The sequence below is a fragment of the Phyllobates terribilis genome, unplaced genomic scaffold (assembly GCF_046119375.1).
Source record: "Phyllobates terribilis strain yellow unplaced genomic scaffold, ASM4611937v1 Scaffold_5__5_contigs__length_657084704, whole genome shotgun sequence".
Taxonomy (NCBI): Eukaryota; Metazoa; Chordata; class Amphibia; order Anura; family Dendrobatidae; genus Phyllobates; species Phyllobates terribilis.
This window is the reverse complement of record NW_027362765.1, coordinates 20,767,116-20,780,433: the sequence shown is the minus strand read 5'-3', so window position 1 is coordinate 20,780,433 and position 13,318 is coordinate 20,767,116. Positions and strand designations below refer to the sequence as shown.

At 44.6% G+C, this 13,318-nt stretch overlaps 2 pseudogenes; one reads left to right on the top strand and one right to left on the bottom strand.

Moving 5' to 3' along the window:
• Nucleotides 1–13,318, top strand: part of LOC141271381 (uncharacterized) — a 526,239-nt pseudogene that overhangs the window by 188,664 nt on the left and 324,257 nt on the right.
• The window catches only part of LOC141271382 (uncharacterized), a 135,262-nt pseudogene that overhangs the window by 48,375 nt on the left and 73,569 nt on the right, over nucleotides 1–13,318 (bottom strand).

The window sequence follows — 13,318 nt, the reverse complement described above, 5'->3', positions numbered from 1 at the left end:
CGATTACACAGCCTGACTTCTCGCAGCTGAGTTTTTGGTGCTTTGTGTTTTTCGGCAGTGAGGGAGTTAATTCTCTCTCTCTCTGTGCTAGACGAGGTCCAGCCTCGCCTAGCTGCAATCAATGCTGCTGTAGTGAGACTCCTTCAAATGCCTGCCGGTCTGTTAGGGAAGTGTCGGTGAAAGCATTTCATGCAGACTAACAGAGCGGATCGTGGTATTTGGAGTTTCAGAGATAAGTGTATTTGGAGTGTTTTTTCCCTTCCTCGCTTTATCATTTATCTCCTTTCCCGTTGGTGTTCCCTCTGTTGTAGTTGTGTAGTTTTTGTATGCAAGGTGGTTTTGGTTTTTCCCTTGTACTGTCTCGTTCGTCTAAGTACTGTGTGTGGGCATATTATTACTTGTCCCCTTTTGTTGTGATCGGGGTCCTTCTCAGGACTAGATTACTTAGGTGCAGGGATCCTCAGGAGGTAGGGGTTACGCTGGCGGCCTGGACCTCTGTACCTTTAACAGTACCTTCAGGTTGAGGGATTAGTCAGGGCCCCAGCTTAGGGTCAGCTTAGGCCCCCTACCTCCAATACACAGAGACAGCGTGACACTCCTATGCTATGTCCAGAAGTCCCCGAGGGTGTCGTTCGTATAGCAGTTCAAATGGCAAGAACCCTGTAGAGCTCCAGAAAACCTCCTAATAGAGAACAGAAGGTATGGGAACAGGCAATCCCAGTCTCACCCATCCTCCTCCACAACTTTCTTCAACATCGACTTCAAGGTCTTGTTGAAACGCTCTACCAGTCCGTTCATCTTCGGGTGTCCCGGGTGTGTCAGTCGCCCTGCAGTTGGCTGCAGGAGATCTCTACATTTGGCATTACAGACACCTTCTTAACAGTTGTCTCTGTAGGACCCAGCGGCTACCTACCTCTGGCTAATTAACATCCTGGCCTGGGTGTATAAATACCTGCTCTCTGGAGTTTTGAGGACGGGTGTTCATCTCTCTGAAGTCGACTAAAGCTAAGCTATCTTCCCTTGTTTGTTCCCCCTTGTTGTCTTTAGTGGTCAGTGGGGATCGACTAGCGCTCATCCCCCTCCTTTCTCTAGCCATGGCCTAACGCCAGGGAAAGACAGGACGAGGTTCGAGTGCGGCGATTGGTTTAAGAACCAATATAGGGACACTAGTGGAGACAGGGTGATATTAGATCAGCCTAGGAGGTCTCCACTTCCCCCTTTCTTTAGAGTCTGGGCTCCCTTTCCCGCTTCCCTTTGTGTTGCACTAAGTCTTTCCCACACCTTGTGTGACAGCGGGTGGTATATGTCATCACTTTTGACATAAACGGACCTCCTGGGCCATCAGGATCTCCTTTGACAAACCCATCCAAAAAAAAAGCACCAGTTCTCTGGTGATTCTTCTGGAGGAGGAATTCCTTAATGATACCGCTTCCGGATACCGAGTTGCAAAGTCCAATACAACCAGAATGTATTGGTGCCCCCAGGCGGATTTCACCAGGGGCCTGACAGGGTCCATGATAATGCAGTCAAATGGGACCTCTATGAAAGGTAACGGCACTAAGGGGGTTGTGGAAATGAGACACGGGAGCCGTTAGCTGACAGGTGGGACAGGACCAACAGTAGTTCACAATCTCCCGGCGACATCCAGGCCAATAGAACCTCTGTAGGACCATCTCCCGAGTCTTGTCTAACCCTAGATGCCCTCCCAAGATGTGAGAATGGGCCAGGTTTAACACTCTACACCTATAGGGTCCCGGCCCTACCAAGTGCTCTATTACTTCCCCTTTTGGGTTAGTGACCTGTTAAACAAGCTCCCCATTAAGTGAAAAATATGGGAACCTGGTATCAGCCCCCGGCTCTTGAGCAACCCCATTGATCACAGATACATTGTCAAAGGCACACTTCAAAAGCTAGATCCTAAGGGGTGTGACCTGCAAGACAAGGTGGCAGCAGCTTAACTGCATAGCTCCAGCCAGCCAGGATTAAAACCAGCAAAAAGCATCACACAGCATCGTCCTACAGCCTATTACCTAACACCCAGTGGCGGCAGAACACCCAGGGCCCATGATGACCAGGGGAAAGTCTGAAAAAAGAGGATCCCCGGCGAGATTGGAGGCTTTCTTCCAGAGGGGACAAACAACAAGAACAGTGAGCAAGATGGCACCTGCCTCCCGTGCAACTTCTTCACACTCCTCAGGGGGAGGGGAAGTAGAGAATGTGAAACACAGCAGCAGGGATAATGAGCCCACAGCACCAATGACAAGGACAGATATGCAAGAATTTCTGGCTGCAATTCGCTCCTCCATGAGGGAAGATATGCAGGCAATGTTACAGGAGATGAAAGGGGAGATTACTTCCATTGGGGATCGTACTTCCCACATTGAAAACAAGATGGAAGAATATGCCAGAACGATCAATGCCTTGGTAGATGAAAATGAGGCACTCAGGGAAGAGATGTCTTGAGTCACTGATAAAGTTGATGACTTAGAAGATAGATCCAGACGTAACAATGTGAGGCTTAGGGGAATCCCTGAAGAAGTGCCAGATAAGGATCTCTCTGAGTTCATGCGACGCTTCCTGGTGGCTGTATTACCTGAGGTTGCCCCTAATGAATTAATGGTGGACAGGATTCACAGCACACCGAAGCCCAGACACGTACATCCTACCCTGCCTAGAGATACCTTGGCACGCATTCATTTCTTCACTACGAAGGACATGTTCCTTTACCAACTAAGGAAAACCCCCAGGCTGCCTGAGGAATTTCAAAATCTGCAGGTCTTTCCAGACCTTTCTGCGGCTACCCTGGCAAAGAGAAGAGAATTTGCCCATGTGTGCAGGGCATTGAGAGAGGCCGATATACGGTATAGATGGGGATTCAACCCAGTAAAACTACTAATACTCCGTGACAGTGGCGTGGTAGCGTGTTTTACCCCTAAACAAGCGGAAGAGAAATTGGCTTCCTGGAAGATTGCCTATGCTCCTAGACAACCTGCTAAGGGCAAGAAAATTGCGCAGGAATGGGTATCGACCTGAAAGAGAGGCGAGGACGCTATCCTGGCTGAGATGGAGCTGTTAGAGGATTGCTGACCTTTTTTTTTTTCCCTTTGTTCTTGTTGTTCGGCGGAAGCCGTCTGGTTGGTGATCCTCTGGACTGTGAGAAATCTTGCTGAGTGACAGCGAGATTTGAAAATCTCACGGGACCCCGTGGTCAGATTTATGTCTGAAGAATTTACTTTTTTGACTGAAGTTTTCTCTATGTTTTTTTCTGCGGACTTTTTTCCGCTGTGTTTTTTCCTTCTTTTTACTGTTTTTTATTTGTTTTTTTTCCAATTTAACTTGAGGTTCTAAGGACGTTCTAAGGACATATGTGCTTTTTTCAGTGAATGGCTCATGAGGGGTGGTGTGGGGGGGTTGGGGTGGGGGAGGGGGGAGAGAAAAATTGGATTTTTGTATGCGGCTCATAACAATTTCCTCCTTTATGTGTAATTATGAGAATACAATTTCTCTCATTGAATGTGAAAGGGTTAAATTCACCTGCCAAACGCTCTATGTTGTGGAGGGAGGTGGGGAAATCGAAGGCAGACATTGTGTGTCTGCAGGAGACGCATTTATTGGCAGCTGATAATCATAGATTGCATCAGGCACAATTCCCCCATATATTCGTTGCAAATGCCCAGACTAAGACAGCAGGAATCTGTATTATGATAAAAAATTCGGTGGTCTTCCAGAACATTCAGATGTGTGCAGACCCCATGGGTAGATACTTGGTGTTGGTGTGTACACTGAATGGGACCCCTCATACGATTTCAGCACTATACGCCCCAAATTCTACCCAGCTCCCATTTGTGCGAAAAGTCCTCTCTACCATTTCAACACTTAAACAAGGGGAGGTTATTGTATGCGGGGATTTTAACATGCCAATGGATGGTACTTTAGACTGCTCATCTAGATCGGGTTGCCCTTGGAGAGAATTGGGCAAGTTGGTCCATGAATTTGGTCTGCACGATTTTTGGAGATACTCTCATGCCAGTGAAAGGGACTATACTTTTCATTCTCTCCGACATGAGTCATATAGTAGGATTGACTTATTCCTAGTAGACAATAGAGCTCTCAATGGATGTATGTCTGCGGAGGTTGGAACGATTACGTGGTCTGACCACGCACCGATCTACCTACGTGTACATCTTGCGCACCACTTCAACCCAACACCACACTGGCGACTAACACCTCTCTATTATTGAATGACTCTATAGTGACAAAAGCAACAGCAGAATTGACATCTTATTTTGAATTAAACGACAATGGCACAGTTTCCGACGAGACTTTATGGACAGCGCACAAAGCGGTGATACGGGGAGTCTTCTTACAACAAGCGTCACAATTGAAAAGAAAGAGGGAGCAACACAGGAATGACCTCCTGACTGAGTTGAAAAAGCTAGAAATATTAAATAAAACCTCCCCCTCCCCGGCTACCACTGAGGCCATATATCAGCTCAGATTTAAACTGCGCTCTGATCTGCTGGCAGTATATGAATATAACCTCCGCAAGTTCCAACTTAGTCACTACGCCATGGGACATAGGCCGGGAGCCGTTTTGGCCACGCGGGTCAAGAAAAAGGCTGCAAAATCCAGAATAGATCATCTACGGGACTCGAAAGGGTTGATAGCCAGAAGTCCGAAGGACATAGCTGCAGTCTTTGCTGCATACTATAAATCTTTATATAACCTAAAAGATGATGTTGATACCCCACAGCCACAACAGTCAGATATTGATCAATATTTGAGTGATTTGAAGCTCCCTAAGGTTTCCCGGGAACAGTTACAAATATTGAATGCCCCCTTCACAGAAGTAGAACTGAAAGATGTTATTAATTCATCCAAATGTCACAAGACCCCTGGCCCAGACGGCATGGCTAATGAGTACTATCGTGGTTTCCAAAAAATTCTTACCCCATACCTTATCAGGTTATATAATACCTGGAGAGACTCGGGAAAGGTAGCAGTACCTAATTTGGAGGCTACGATCGTCACATTGCCTAAGCCTGGAAAGACCCCTGATTCTCCAGGTAATTTTAGACCAATAGCACTTTTGAATAGTGATGTAAAGATCTTTACCAAGCTCTTGGCTGTTAGACTAAATCGTGTCGTTCCTTCCCTGATATCCTCGGATCAAGTTGGTTTTGTAGCTGGTAGGGAAGCTAAAGATGGTACGAGGAGGATGTTGGATCTGATCAAAGTTGAGCGGCCTCCCCAGTGTACTCCTGTCGCTAGATGCTGAGAAAGCGTTTGATAGGGTGCACTGGGGATACCTTAAAAGTGTTTTGCTTAAATTTGGACTAAAAGGACCTATTCTGTCTGCGATTAACGCATTGTACTCCACTCCTTCCGCTAAGGTTTTGACGTCTGGTTTCCTCTCTGAATCCTTCCTCATAACAAATGGGACACGGCAGGCTGCCCCTTATCTCCAGTCATATTTGCTTTATGTATGGAGCCCTTGACTGAAAAGATTAGAAATAACTCAGAGATTTCGGGCATCTCTGTGGGGGGGTCCTCCCACAAAATCGGTCTATATGCAGACGATGTGGTTATCCCATGCACTGATCTGGACAGGTCCAACTCTGCCATTATGCCCGTTCTCAAAACGTTTACAAACATCTCGTATTATAAACTGAATGCAGCTAAGACGGTTGTCCTGCCGATTCTTGTTCCGTTGTCACTTAGGCAAAGACTGGAAGGGGCATACCCTTTTCAGTGGGCGCAGGAAGGAATGACGTATTTGGGTATCACCTTAACCCTTTCAAAACAATTGGTGGAAGTAAATTTTACTAGACTGATAAATACGGTGCGGGAGGAGCTGGCGGTATTACAAAACGTTGTTGCATCGTGGATAGCCAGGATAAATATTTTTAAAATGAAGGTCCTTCCAAAAATTTTATACTATTTTAGGTGTATCCCAATTAAAATCCCATCTAAAATCATAAATACCCTTCAAAGACTGGCTAATAATTACGTTTAGGACAATAGGAGACCGAGGGTGTCTGGTAGACTTCTGTATTATCCATATGACATGGGAGGGATGGGCATGCCCAATCTCATAGCCTACTATAGAGCGGCAGTGTTGACGGGAATCAGGGACTGGTGGAACATGGACAGCGGCCACAAATGGTTGCAAATAGAGTCCTTACTTGCCCGAAACCATCCTACCAGATTGATATTGGAGACCGAAGTAGTGAAGCGAAGCACTATGGTCGCCGTGTTACCAAAATCGGAGGCTACTATGCATTGTTGGAGGAATTTGGCATCCAAACTGCTGTTACTCCCCAGGACTGAGATCTCTTTACGAGCTCTAGAATATCATATTCCATAAATTAACCTTCAACGTTGGGTGTCAGCTTGAGTTCAATCGCTAGCAGACCTGTTGGAGGACAATGTAATAATTCCTTTTGATAAACTAGTTATGAGATTCCCGGACCTACGGCCCTTGTTTTACCAGTATTTGCAAATAAGGCATTTACTTCACGCTACACAGACATCCCCCTTTTTTATTCTACCTAAGGATAAAAGAGCTATGGGTTATTTTCTCCACTCTAAGACTGGTTCTAAGGGGGTTTCTATACTTTATAGGGCTCTAAACGACCCAGATCTGGATGATAAATTGACGTATATGACTCGTTGGGAACGGGATCTAAGAATTTCGATGGACCCTCAGGACTGGCGGGATGGTTTGGATGAGGCCCAGCGAGTTTTGTCGTGTTTAAACCACCTAGAGCAGCTTAAAAAGACGCACATGAGATGGTACTACTACCCGGCACAGATGGTACACTTCGGGTCTGAATCATCATCTTTATGTTGAAGAGGATGCAATGGGTAAGGCTCGTTGGGCCACATGTGGTGGTTTTGTCCAAAACGTCAATCACTATGGGGGGCATTGGATAGTTTGATATGGGATGTACTGGGGACTCACCTGGAGAGAACACCTAGTATGGGAATACTTCATATAGGATTAATGGATGTCCCCTGGGAAATTAGAGGAATTTTGTCACATATTCTGATCGCAGTTAGATCAGCTATCGCGGCTAAATGGAAAGGAGTGGGCATCCCTACGGTGGGGGAGATAGTGACCAGACTAAACACGAACTGTCAATATGAAAGGGCTCTGGCACACACACTCAAGGCAAAGAAGAAAACTGATAAAACATGGGAACCTTGGTTAAACAGACCCATTGTCTATACATGGGGAACGTTGAGGAAGCGGGATATTTTGTGCGCCGTTCTGAGTTTGGTTGACGCGCGGGACAATTCCGGGCCCCTCTCCCTACCTTGCACCTCCGATCTTGCAATAGAGCAAAATATGAGCCATGCGACATTCACAGCACTTACGGATATAAATTATTTCTCACAACCATCTAATATATGGGGAATTGAATGTAATTAATCCATTCTTTTTTCTTTTGTTTTCTTTTATGTATATGTATTTTCCTTTTATTTTATTTTTATACTGTTCATTTTGTAAGCCCAGAGGTTGGGGCACAGTTTTGGGCATCTGTTGGCCCTATAGATTGTATGTTCTGATTTTTGTGCAAAATTCAATAAACACATTTTTTTTTTTTTTTTTTTTAAACAAAGAATCCAGAGGAAAAACGTAAAAAAAAAAAAAAAAGCTAGACCCTGCATCTGCGCAGTACCTACCAAAATTCCCCCCAGACACCACCAAGTCCAGAAAATCGTCCTCCGGGGTCAACACCTCGTCTTCGTCCACTGCAAGGACACACAGGGGGAAGTCATCTGCCCCTGACTGCGATGGTGATGCATCATGGTGTAACCGGTTCACGGTTGAGACACTTGGCACGCCCGCTTTCCACCACAAGTCCCAGAACCGACTGAAGTCCCACCCTATTATCACCGGGTGGAGCAGATCCCTAACCAATCCAACTTTATGGGACTCAGCTCCACAATCAGTGTGTATTGTCACACTGGCAATACGGTAATCCTTTGCGTCCATGTATGCCCCGCACACCCACGTTTTTGCCAGGAATCAACTGGTGTGGGAGCGTGGCCCCATGAGAGTCACCAAACTGACTGAGTCCAGGAGTCCTGCCACCAGTACCCCATTAACAGACAAGGGACATGACTGTGGCCCTCACTAGGCTGATAGTCCACACTGCAGGCGGGGTAGGCATAGTAGGCACAGCAACGTCCCAGGCTACAGTCCATTTGTTCAGAGGTCAGCTACATGGCCTGGGCCGTGACACCGCCAATAAATAATCTCTCCCGCAGGGACCTTGGGCATCACCGCCCCCGCTCCTTTGGACCTTGGACACGCCACCCTTTTTTGGGCCTCCGCCCCCGACTGGGATCCCCAATATGGAGTGGGCTGTTTTCCCACGGTACCCTCGACCCCCTGGTACCTTTCAACCAGTCCGACGAGTTCATCAGCGTTCCATGGATCACCCTGGGCAACCCAAGTCTGTACTGGCTTGGTAAGGAGTGCACAAAGCGATCCATAACTACTCACTCTATGAACTGCACCTGGGTAGAAGATTCCTGTTGCAGCCATTTTTGAACAAGGTGCAGTAGGTCAAACATTTGGGAGCATGGTGGTTTCTCGCGGTGATATGCCCAGCGGTGGACGCACTGTGCCCTCATAGTCATTGTTACCCCCAAGCTTGCCAAAATTTCATTCTTTAAATTTGCATACTCTTTGGCGTCCTGCAAGGCTAAGTAATAATACGCCTTCTGGGGTTCCCCCATCAGGCATGGCGCCAACACCTCTGCCCATTGCTTTGACGGAAACCTCTCCCTCTCAGTGACTGTCATGGGTGTTTCTGAAGTGACAGTCGCTCTGCATTTGGTTTTAGGAGATCTCTAGGATCTCCTGCAACCAAATCTCTTCTTAGAGGTTGTCTCTAGGACCCAGCGGCTACCTTCCTTTGGCTAATTAACTTCCTGGTCTGGGTGTATAAATACTTGCTGTATAGAAGAGGGAGGTGCTGGCGATATTCATTACTCCTAGTGAAGACTTCAGCAAAAGCAGTACTTCCTCCTCTCTGGTGTTTGAGGACGTGTGCGCATTTATCTGTAGTCGCATAAAAACGAAGCAATTTCCCGTTTGTCCTTCCTTTTTGTCTTTAGAGTTCAGTGGAGTTCGACTAGTGCTCATCTCCTTCCCTAGCCTGAGTCTAACGACAGGGAAAGACAAGGCGAGGAACGCGTGCAGCGATTGGTTAAGAGCCAATATAGGGTCGATAGTTGAGACAGGGTGACACTAGACCAGACTAAGAGGTCTCCACTCCCCCCTTTCCCTAGTGTCTGGGCTCCCTTTCCCTCTGTGTTGCACTAAGTCTTTACCATCAGAAAAGCGTCTACATCCTCGCCCGGGTCATTTTCTGCAGCGCTCACCTTATAGCTTTTCGGTCAGCAAAGTCGTCCACTGACTTTATCGTTGGAGATGTTGCCGAGCTATGGATAGCCTCTGCTAGCAAATCGATCTACCGCTGCTGTTGTTGGCACTGGTCCTGTTGGGCCTGCTGCTGGAGCTGTTGCACAAGCAACTCCGTGGTCTCCTGTTGCGCCATCTGCTGTTACTGTAGCATCTGCTGGTGCTGCACTTGCTGCTGCTGGTACTGCGCTTGCTGCACCTGCAACAGATGCTTAAGGAGGTCCTCCATCACTTGCTGGTTTATTGCCGACTTCACCTAGGACATGCAATCTCTCCTGTAACAGTCACACGTGTTCGCTGGGAGTTTTGCCCGCAATTGTAGCACCACTTGTGATAAAGCGACAAGCTCGGTTGTAGGCGGAGGTAGACACAGGACACGGTCTCTTTAAATTTGGGTTAGTTTATTCAGCATTATAAACTACCCGGGAGTCCATAAAGAAAAACTCATTCGGCTAAAGTGGCAAAACAAAATACAAAACTTGCAGCACAGTCCATATATCAGTCAAGGTCTGGCCACTCACGATTAAGCACACACGGTTCAGCACAGCATGTGTGAACTCCTCTCTGGAGCAGGTTTCCCCAGGTACTGAACACATCTGAGTGTCAAGGCTGGTTATTTAACGCCCAGACCACTCCCTGGACTGGAATTATGGTGGATGATGTCCTGCCCTGCACTTCGTCATCCACTAAAAACATTCCTTTGTAAACGTGGGCCGTTACCCCTCTCTGCACTTCAAGTGCAGGAGAAACTTCCGTGTTTTCACATCACTAAGGCTAACAGACTCAGTGAAACATATCTCCCTTCCGACACACTGCAAATTACTTTGTCACAGTGTGCAGGTAGATGCTATTGAACTTGATTAGACCATCCAGTCCCCAGTTGGTCTCATCTGATTAATAAGACACCATAATTATTAGACAAGCTTGGTGTCTGACGTTTGCCTCAGCAACTGTCCCGATTATGTATTCAAGAAAAGTGCTTGTCAACCCATTTAAGATGCAGTTATAGTGTTCACATAACGGTAAAGTATGCTATATACATAGTGAAATATTTGGGAATGTTATACAAATTTTATTTGCTGATATTTATTGGTCATTGTATACAGTACATTTCCTAATCATCATTTAGTATTCTAAATTGGTTTCCCTTTTAGACTTCTGACTTCACTTTTACTGTAAGTTTTCTTGTACACTTCATCAATGAAATAATTTTATGAAATGACTACATTTTTGTGTAATTTCTCTAATGTGTCAGAAAATATAATTTCTCTGTTAAACATTTTCCAATTATTGTGAAAATGGCTTCTCCTCTGTGATTCATAAAAAGAGCGGATTTACAGGAACAACAATTACCACATTCTGGACATGAAAGTGGCTTCTCTCCTGTGTGAATTCTAAGATGTGCAGCAAGACTTATTTGTTGGTACAACCTTTTCCACATTCTGAATATGAAAATGGCTTTTCCCCTATGTGAGTTCTCTTATGTCCAACAAGATTTCCTTTGGAATTAAAACATTTCCCACATTCTGCGCATGAAAATGGCTTCTTCCCTGTGTGAATTCTCTGATGTACATTAAGACTTGCTTTCTGGGTAAAACATTTCCCACATTCTGCGCATGAAAATGGCTTGTTCCCTGTGTGAATTCTCTGATGTACATTAAGACTTGCTTTCTGGGTAAAACATTTCCCACATTCTGAACATGAAAATGGCTTCTCCCCTGTGTGCATGCTTTCATGTTTACCGAGATCTCTTTTACTAGTAAAACATTTTCCACATTCTTGGCATGAAAATGGCTTCTCCCCTGTGTGAATTCTGTGATGTGCAGCAAGACTCGATTTGTTGGTAAAACATTTCTTACATTCTGAACAAGAAAATGGTTTCTCCCCTGTGTGAATTCTATGATGTACAGTAAGACTCGATTTGTTGGTAAAACATTTCTCACATTCTGAACAAGAAAATGGTTTCTCCCCTGTGTGCATTCTATGATGTACAGTAAGGATCGATTTGTTGGTAAAATATTTCCCACATTCTGCACATGAAAACGGCTTCTCCCCTGTGTGAGTTTTCTTATGTGTAACAAGATTTGTTTTCTTGGTAAAATATTTTCCACATTCTGCACATGAAAATGGCTTCTCCCCTGTGTGAATTCTCAGATGTGCATGAAGACTTGCTTTCTTGGTAAAACATTTCCCACATTCTGAACATGAAAATGGCTTCTCCCCTTTGTGAATGCTTTTATGTTTACCGAGATCTCCTATGCTAGTAAAACATTTTCCACATTCTTGACATGAAAATGGCTTCTCCCCTGTGTGAGTTCTCTGATGTACAGTAAGACTTCCTTTCTGGGTAAAATATTTCCCACATTCTGAACATGAAAATGGCTTCTCCCCTGTGTGAGTTCTCTTATGTCCAACTAGATTTATTTTTTCGGTAAAACATTTCCCACATTCTGAACAAGAAAACGGCTTCTCCCCTGTGTGGGTTTTCTTATGTGTAACAAGATTTGAATATTGGGTAAAATATTTCCCACATTCTGCACATGAAAATGGCTTCTCCCCTGTGTGAACTCTCTGATGTACAGTAAGACTTGTTTTCTTGGTACAACATTTCCCACTTACTGAACATGAAAATGGCTTCTCCCCTGTGTGAGTGCTTTTATGTTTACAGAGATTTCCTTTGCTAGTAAAACATTTTCCACATACTAGACATGAAAACAGCTTCTCCCCTGTGTGAATTTTCTTATGTGTAACAAGACTTGTTTTATGAGTAAAACATTTCCCATATTCTTGACATAAAAATGGCTTCTCCCCTGTATGAGCTGTTTGATGTTCAGCATCCCGTTTGTTATTTTCATTTTGCTTAACAGTCTGTAATGAATCAGAAGATGGGACCTGTTGATAAGGAATAGATGACAAATTTTTGCTGTGAAGGGCTGGCGGTATATCTGGAATAATGTCATGCTCTTCATATTTATATGGTGTAATGCCATAATCAGCTGCTTCAAAATCAGTAACAGCCAGATGTCCCTCTGACGCACGGTCACCTGCCAAGAAAAAAAATATTTATTTTTTTCATAAATGCTGCCTTCAGAAACAAATTGTATTAAAATTCACTTACTAGCTGATGAAGACAGGGGTACCAACTGTAGACTTCAGTGCAAGAACTAATAGATTATCATATTAAGCCAAGAGGTTGAACAATTTCTAATTTTTCTTCTTTTATAGCTTTTTGTTTCAATGTGCCTGTCACCAAATTTTTTCAAGAAATGTTCAGTGAAAAATCATAAAGAGGCCTGTAAGTCAGTGCTATTAGGTGGTGTCTGTCTCATACATTCCCCCAAAAGCTACATGAACTACAGCACAGAACAAGGCAAAGGGGAGGAGCAGGATGGTCGTGTACAAAGAAGCCATGAATTAGTGCAGGAGTAAGGTGTAAGGTTGGAGTAGTATGTGCAGTTTTGTTTAGATTTTTATTAGCAAAATTAAGGCGCAAAGAGAAATAAAAAGAGAAGTGAAACATTGTCTTATAGATGTATATGGAAGCACTGGGACACCTGAAAATATATTTGAAGCAGTGTCGTTATCCTGTCATGGTTGCCAGTCTCGGGTCTCTGGGTGATCACAAAGCTTAAGCTACATAAAATGTATTGCATATTCCTTACAGAAAGGTTTGGCTATTTCTGCATGAAGAGAAGTTCCTCTCTTTGCCCAAAGTACTGAAGATTATACAAAATATCATATTAAGTAGGATTAAAAAAAATAAAAATAGGGCACAGAAAATCTAAATCTGATCATCTAGGAAAACGACATTCGTATGTACAATATCTTTGCTATACTGTCACATGATTATGCTATAATGTACCTGCCATGCTTCTGCAC